This window comes from Drosophila suzukii, chromosome X (assembly GCF_043229965.1).
Source record: "Drosophila suzukii chromosome X, CBGP_Dsuzu_IsoJpt1.0, whole genome shotgun sequence".
NCBI lineage: Eukaryota > Metazoa > Arthropoda > Insecta > Diptera > Drosophilidae > Drosophila > Drosophila suzukii.
Genome location: NC_092084.1, coordinates 30,706,304 through 30,713,692, shown reverse-complemented (window position 1 = coordinate 30,713,692; position 7,389 = coordinate 30,706,304). Strand labels below are relative to the sequence as shown.

Sequence of the window (7,389 nt, the reverse complement as noted above, 5' to 3'; positions counted from 1 at the left end):
CAAGTATTGTTTGGAGTCCATTAACCATACCTGTCATGTACTATAATGAAGAAATAAATCATTTAAGGAATGAATTAAAAGAAATAAAAAAATCATTATGAAATAAAAGGGCTTAATTTGCATCATATTTCAGGCCACGCGGCCTTTATCGTGGGATTAATAATCATGTTAATTATACCCGTTACTCGTTAAGTAAAAGGGTATACTAGATTCGTCGGAAAGTATGTAACAGGCAGAAGGAAGCGTTTCCGACCCCATAAAGTATATATATTCTTGATCAGGATCACTAGCTGAGTCGATCCAGCCATGTCCGTCTGTCCGTATGAACGCTGAGATCTCGGAAACTATAGGAGCTACAATACTGGGATTAGGCATGCAGATTCCAGAAATTCCTGCGCAGCCCAAGTTTGTTTCAGCAATGTGCCACGCCCACTCTAACGCCCACAAGCCGCCCAAAACTGTGGCTCCTACAATTTTGATGATAGAACTGAAATGTACTGTTCTCATCAATACCTATCGATTGACCCAAAACTATAGGAGCTACAATACTGGGATTAGGCATGCAGATTCTAGAGATTCCTTCGCAGCGGAAGTTTGTTTCAGCAATGTCACGCCCACTTTAACGCCCACTTTAACGACCACAAGCCGGCAACAAACTTTAAAAAATCGTAAATATGAATGCGGATATCTCGGAAACTATCAAAGATGGAGAAATGCGATCTAAGATTTGAATTCCGAAGCCTTGTACGCAGCGCAAGTTTGTTACGCGAATATGCCACGCCCACTCTAACGCCCACAAGCCGCCCAAGCCTGTGGCGCCCACAATTTTCATGCTGGATCAACAATTTTAACTGAAATGTATTAGTCTCCTTAGTAGCTATCGATTGATTAAAAAAATATTGCCACGCCAACTCTAACGCCCACAAACCGACCAAACCTGTTGCGCCCACAATTTTCAAGCTAGAAAAAAAATTTAAACTAAAATGTATTGGTCTCGTCAATACCCATCAACTGATTAAAAAAAAGTTTGGCCCACTCTAACGCGCATAACGCTTAAATTTGTCTACCGCCCACATAACCATATATTGAGATCACGGGTAGGTGGCGAATTTCAATCTCGCTTTGCTGCTTGCATATCTCCATTTCCCATTGGTCCCATTAGCTGAGTAACGGGTATCTGATAGTCGAGGTACTCGACTATACCGTTCTCCCTTGTTTTAATTGTATATATCATAAGACGAATCGACGTATCAAGGCGCATGCAGGCCATAATTCTTCCTGGCCCTTTGCAGAATGTTCACACATGAACATGACATTGTATATAAGATCACATTGCTTACCAAAATCTAAAAATACCAATCTATAAACCAAAATATCTGTGCCTTTTCATCACTGGATAAGTAATTGATCTCCTGTGAGGGGTTGTTGCATATATTTAGAGATAAGTGCTATCGGGGAGCTGAAATGCCGCCTATCGCACTTAGAATGATCCCACGCTCGGGTCACAACATTACCCCCTTTTATTTGTTATTTTGGATTGAGCGTGAAATCCAACTTTCGAGAGTAGTTCCGGACAGTTAATACTACCATTCACCAAATCAGATATGAAGCAAATGGCGAGTATACTTCTACGATGCGCTAGGGATGGAAGGTGAACAAGCCTACATTGCTGGTGATATGAAGGGACAATGTCTAACAACCTTAGCGGCAATAAAGCGAATTTCACAAATTGTTTTTGTAGTCGTTCTATTCTATTTCCATGAGTGGTAGTGAAGGGATTTCAAATAAGAGCTGCATATTCTAGTTTAGATCGGACGAATGCAAAATAAAGTGCAAGTCTGGTGTAGGGATCGGTAAATAGTGATGCGTTCCGTTTCACAAATCCAAACATGGCATAGGCTCTGCGCATGATGTAATCGAAGTGTGCTGCAAACTTAAATTTCGAGTCAAACATCACACCTAGTTCCAAGGATTCCTGCCGCAGTTGTAGAGGCTGACCATTGTTATTATAGGATGTGATGAAATTGTATACGGATTTACTGTAAGTAACATAGAAGCACTTGTTTATAAGAAATTGGGTCGCTTCTATTTTTATTGCGAACGTTGTTGGTAAAAGTTTGCTTGTGTTCAATGAGACCTCGAATGTCCTCAAGAGTTAGTTGTTTAAAATCGGATAATCCCTGGTAGTTTATTCTAGAAGAACGGTTGAAAAAAAAATCCACGGGTTTTTTATTCGTCATAGAGTGGACAAAGTTATTTTACCTGTCTACGACAATTTAGATAAGCTCGGTGGTCTTAAAGGTGGGATATTCGCCTTTTAAGAATCGATAGATTTCCATTAAGGTAGAATGGAATCTTTCTACCTGACCGATTACTTCGCTTTTCAATTCCAAGTGTTCGTATGTAGTTTAGGACAGGTGGGCATAGAAGGCCTCTTTCGTTATCCGACATTATCGTTCTAGGCGCTGTAAAATAATGAAGTGCGTCTAGTAGTGTGATGGATTGCTGATTTTGATTGTAAGGGAAAAAGTTCAGCAAATTTAGAGAATTTGTTGATGCAACTCAGGTATATTTTTTTCTCCAATGAGAAAACGTCGATAATGGTGGTATATTTGGGTGCCTTTGTCGTACTTATGAAATTTGCAAGTGGTGCAGGTTGACAGTTGTGTGCGAATAATACTAGCCATCCTTGGGAAGTAATACTTTCCTAGGATTAGAATACGGACCTCTTTTGAATTTCTATGAGCTCTGAGATCGAGAAAGACGATGACTTCGCAAATTTGCTCTTCATCCGTAATATCCTCTACTAAGCGTTGCGTTATACGGATTTTGTACATTTTAAAATTCTGGAAGCAACAGGCTTGAAGGAGTTGTAGGTAATCGTCCGGGATTTTAATTCCATTAATTACTGAAGGTTTCAAGTATTTCTTTAGTGAGTTTAGAAGGGTTGAAGGGAAGTGATCATTTATTGGAATTGAGTGGCGCACATATCCAGCATGTGGGTGCCCACACGAAATAAATAAAAAATCAATTGATTTCGGTAGGCGGTAATCGTGGGGGGCTTCAACGTGGGGAATTAAACAAGATGCGTTTTGAAGAGCGCTATGAACTGTAGCTATGGAATCCGACTCAAAGGCGGTATCAGTGTCAGAGCCCAGGTGATTAACATACGTTGCAACTCTTGAAAGGCCATCAGTCACTATATTTGCCTTCCCTGGCTTGTACACTGGTAGAAAAAACATCGTAAATGTCACTATTTCGCCAACGTTTCAACTATTTTTCCCAGCGGTTTAGAACCTAACATGAAAATCGTAAAAACGAAAACGTTAAATAGTTAATTATTTTTTGAATAATTTCATAGTAAATCCAACGATTTTTTAATTTCGATCAAATATGTTAAAATAGTACAAAATTATTAAATTAAATATGTTCCATAGTAAAAAGAATTATACTTTTAAATTTATTTTAAATATTTTCATATTTAGTTCCAGTAAATAGAATATTTCATTTGAATGGTTTTTATAGTTAAAATAATTATAGCCCGCCCTCAAACTAAGCATATTTTTATTTGGATTAAATAATTCTCATATTTAAATCAGACTGGGATGAACTTTAAAATAAATAAAAATTGTATTTAAATTAAATATAATCCCCGTTAAAAGAACTGTACTTTATTTTTGATTTAAATATAGTATTTGAGCCATACTATTATGGTGCATGTTCAATTTAAACCAATCTGTAGTTAAAAACAAGCGTGATTTATATTTAAAAAAGCCACAAATAAGTATGCAATGTGTTTTTATTGAAAATATACTTAAACATATCATCCAAACAATTGTTCTGCTTACATTCTTTTTTTTTACCATGCTAACACGTTATCATTATTTTTGTTTTAAATACTTTTGTACTTAACGTAACTCTTAGAATTTATATAATACATATGCATAGGGCAGCTAGTAAAGTTTGCAACATTCGTACGCCTGCATGTGCGTTCAAAACTTTCCTGCGAGTCCAGTAGTGAGAAATTCTTTCGCTTGTTGGTTCCCTTAATGACAGCCGACAGTACAGACAATACAGAGTAAATGTAGTCCTTGGAATCTGTGAATAAGAATATGTTATTAGATTTTTGGTAATGGCATAATTTATAAAAAGTCAAGCTTATTATAGGAAGATAAAATTTAACCTGCAAAAAGTTAAGTTTAAATTTATAAAAATTATATATGTATATAGATTGATACAGTTTTTTGAGCTGTCTTTAATAGTTTAAGTCGCTCTTTGTTTTGTATTTGCTCTTCGTAAAAGCAAAAAACCTTTTCCTTAAATGTGTCCCATTTACTAGATAAAATTGCTTCTTTCTCAGGGCATGTTGTTGAAATAAATTTGTATCTATAAAGAAAAAGTTAGGTAGTTTTATAATAAGTTTCGAGTAGGTTTTATTTCGTTTTATTTCATTTTTATTTTTTAAAAATTTTAAAATTAGTTAGATTTAGAGAAAAATCACGTGAAAGAGCAAAAAAATATTATAAAGAAATAGGTGAAACGACTGCGACGTCACAGAGCCGAATGCAACGGCAGCAAAGCGTCTTTTTTGCGCCTTTTTGTGTTTTCCTTCTCGTGCATTCTACTTATTTTATCTACATACATACATACATAGTTTGCGCGACTTTTCCATTAATTTCCTTTCATATTCTTCATTTCTTTCGCATATTTTTTATCCACTTCATGTTTATTACCCAATCGCATATATTTTATTATTTTCGTTAAATGTATTATCTAAATTTTCACGAAATAATAATGCGCACAACAAAGAAGAAACACAAAAAGGAAAAATGCGACAAAAATAACGTGGACATGCACATGCCTTAATATTAAGTAATTATTGTATTTTTATTTGACTCACCTTTTTTCTGTACTTTTCACTTTTTTATTACACTTAAATGAACACTTGTCTACCGAGCTCTATTAATCACTTTTACATCCGATCAGGAGAACCGCTTGCTTCGAAGTGATCGCGGGATTCGCTACAAAGCGGAGTGTCAAAATATTTCGTATATACATACATACAAATGCATGTGTGCAAAAAGGACGCACAAAATCTGTAGCGTGCCGTTACTTTACAATAGAGGTCAAAGTAGTGGGGAAGAAAATAAGAAAATATGTACAACTAAGTCCTTAAGTTTAATAACTTGTATATGTCAATTTAGTAATATTTATTTTATTTTATTATATTTATATATTATAAGAACATATCTTATTGTCAAAACATCGGTACACAAGAAATATTTAGGTTCTTATGCACATACATATTTTCTTGGCCACCAATGTACAAATCCGAATGGAAGAAGAAGACGCGCTTGCGTTTGCCGTTTTGCTTGTTCATATTTATCTGTAATTTGTCTGAATGTATGTAAGTATGCACATTGTGCCGTTGGTTTTAGTTTTTGGTTACGGCCCAGCGTTTACAATGCACGCACATTTTTTCTTTGGCTACGCATGTTTTTGTACTTTTAATAGTAAATTACAAAGCCAAATCTTATGATATTTGTCATGGAAATAGAAAGAGGCTGCCGGTGGTTGGGCAGCCGTAACTAAAACCCTTCTCTTTAAATATTAAAGCTGTTTTTCTTTTGCAAATTACTAATAATTTAAATTATGTTGTGTATATGGGTCACAAACTTAATACATATACATACATAGATATGTAATTTGATTTATAATTTACAATTATTTGGTCAAATACAAATTTTGAAAACGTTCTGTATTCAAAATAAAAGAGTTCATATTCCGAACAAATGGAAAAAGTATTTACTCGAAATATAAAAAACCATCAAATATACTATGAATTGAACTACTTTTTATAATAGTTAAAACCAAGATGGCCACATTGGATTTGAATGTGACTAACTTGTTTTTAAATAAAAATCACTTTGAATTGAATACTTACATATTTGACATACGGCTTAAATATGTTTTTTATTTAAATGAAAGGTTTTAATATTTAATATGACTATGCATGGGAGTAAAAAAAATCAAATAAAAATATATTTGATTTCACTTCGTGTTTTTTCTACCAGTGTATATTTGTTCGCAATTATACTCCTCAATACGGGATTTCCAGCGTTTTAACTTGGCGTTAAAATTTCTATTGCCCAGTACAAATGTTAAAGGCTGGTGATCGGTGTAAATCTTAATAGATCCAGCACCATACAAATAAGAACGAAGGTTATTTAAGGCCCACACTATCGCGAGCATTTCTTTTTCATTGGTAGCGTAGTTCTCTTCTTCTTCTTCTCTTCTCTTCTTTGGAAATGCCAATACCTCTGAGGATGAAAGAATAGTTTTCAAATCATTGAAGGTTCAATGTGGACTTTTTTTGATTGTGAAGATTTAACTCTAGCGAACTCTCCTCGAGTTAATAGTATGTCATGCCGAGGAAACTCTTTAGTTACTTTACATTGGTAGGTGGTTTCATTTTTGTGACACCCTCTACTTTTTTGTCGTTTGCTTTGATGCCATCTGCAGTTACTACTTATCCTAAAAATTCAACATGCGTTGATAGGAAATTAGTTTTTTCTTAGTTGACCTGCAGTTTGGCTTTCTCTAGGTTGTTGAAGACAGCGCGGAGGTTTTGCCAGTGCTATCGTAGTCCTCACTAAAGACTATTATGTCGTCGATGTCCACATAGCAAATCTTGCCAATGTGTTCCCTTAATACATCGTCGATCATTCTTTGAAATACTGCTGGAGCATTTTTCAATCCAAACGGAAGACGAAGAAGTAGAAAATGCTGTCTTTGGGATATCGGATTCCAACATGTAAATTTGATGGAATCCCGAGGTTAAATCGAGAGTGGTAAAATATTTGGCCTTCCCTAGGCTGGCCAAAATAGAATTAATGTCCGGTATTGGATAAGTGTCTGCAATCGTGACAGCGTTCAAGCGCTTAAAGTCGATGACCATGCGGTATTGTTTTTCTCCATTCGGTTTGGGTTTCTTTGGAACTACCCAGACCGGGGAGTTATAGGGACTTTTTGATGGTTTGATGATTCCATCCCGCAAAAGTTCCTCTATCTGTCTATCCACTTCCCCCCTCATATTGGTAGGGTAGGGATAGCTCTTTGTGTATATGGCGTCTGAGGTGCTGGTGCGAATCTCGGCCCTAACGCTCGTGTCTACGGCCTCTCCGGGCGAGAGTGGTTCAAAGATTTTGAAATATTCGCTGATAAACGCGTTTAAAGCTTCTTATGCAGATTCGGGATGTTTTGCATCTAATAACAGATGTACATTTAGAGATTTTTTTGCAAGGAGGGGTATTTTAATACCGGGTGATATTGTCAAGATATCGTTTTTTCTATCTACCAGGGCTTTTAAGGTTTTTAGGGTGTCGTCTC

General features: G+C 35.7%; 1 long non-coding RNA gene across 1 annotated transcript; it reads right to left on the bottom strand.

Moving 5' to 3' along the window:
• Nucleotides 1-3,781: 3,781 nt before the first annotated feature.
• Nucleotides 3,782-5,106, bottom strand: LOC139353488 (uncharacterized). The gene is made up of 2 exons (XR_011604790.1): nucleotides 4,901-5,106; nucleotides 3,782-4,386 (listed from the first exon to the last, which is right to left on the bottom strand). It is a non-coding gene; the product is annotated as an uncharacterized lncRNA (long non-coding RNA).
• Nucleotides 5,107-7,389: the final 2,283 nt, after the last annotated feature.